Source organism: Acanthisitta chloris, unplaced genomic scaffold (assembly GCF_000695815.1).
Source record: "Acanthisitta chloris isolate BGI_N310 unplaced genomic scaffold, ASM69581v1 scaffold33587, whole genome shotgun sequence".
NCBI classification, from domain to species: domain Eukaryota; kingdom Metazoa; phylum Chordata; class Aves; order Passeriformes; family Acanthisittidae; genus Acanthisitta; species Acanthisitta chloris.
The window spans coordinates 3,786-4,079 of NW_008682652.1; the positions used below are offsets into that span (position 1 = coordinate 3,786).

Here is a 294-nt window from a genome sequence, read left to right on the forward strand (position 1 = left end):
AAAAAAAAAAAAAAAAAAAAAAAAAAAAAAAAAAAAAAGCAAAAAAAAAAAAAAAAAAAAAAAAAAAAAAAAAAAAAAAGACAACGAAAAAAAAAAAAGGATAATAAAAGAAAGGAAAGGAAAACGAAAAAAAACAAAACAACACCAACCGAACAGCGAAGCAACCAATAATAAAAAAAAAATAATAAAATAAATAAAGGAAATTACAGGAAAAAAAGAAAAGGAAAAAGAAAAAACACACAAGGAAAATCAGCGTGGATGGAGAGAGGGTTGGGAGAGGCGACTGGAGGAGCC

At 25.2% G+C, this 294-nt stretch overlaps 1 protein-coding gene across 1 annotated transcript in view; it reads right to left on the minus strand.

Annotated features, from left to right (window-relative positions):
• HOXC4 (homeobox C4) overlaps positions 1 to 294 on the minus strand; it is a 1,740-nt gene that overhangs the window by 436 nt on the left and 1,010 nt on the right.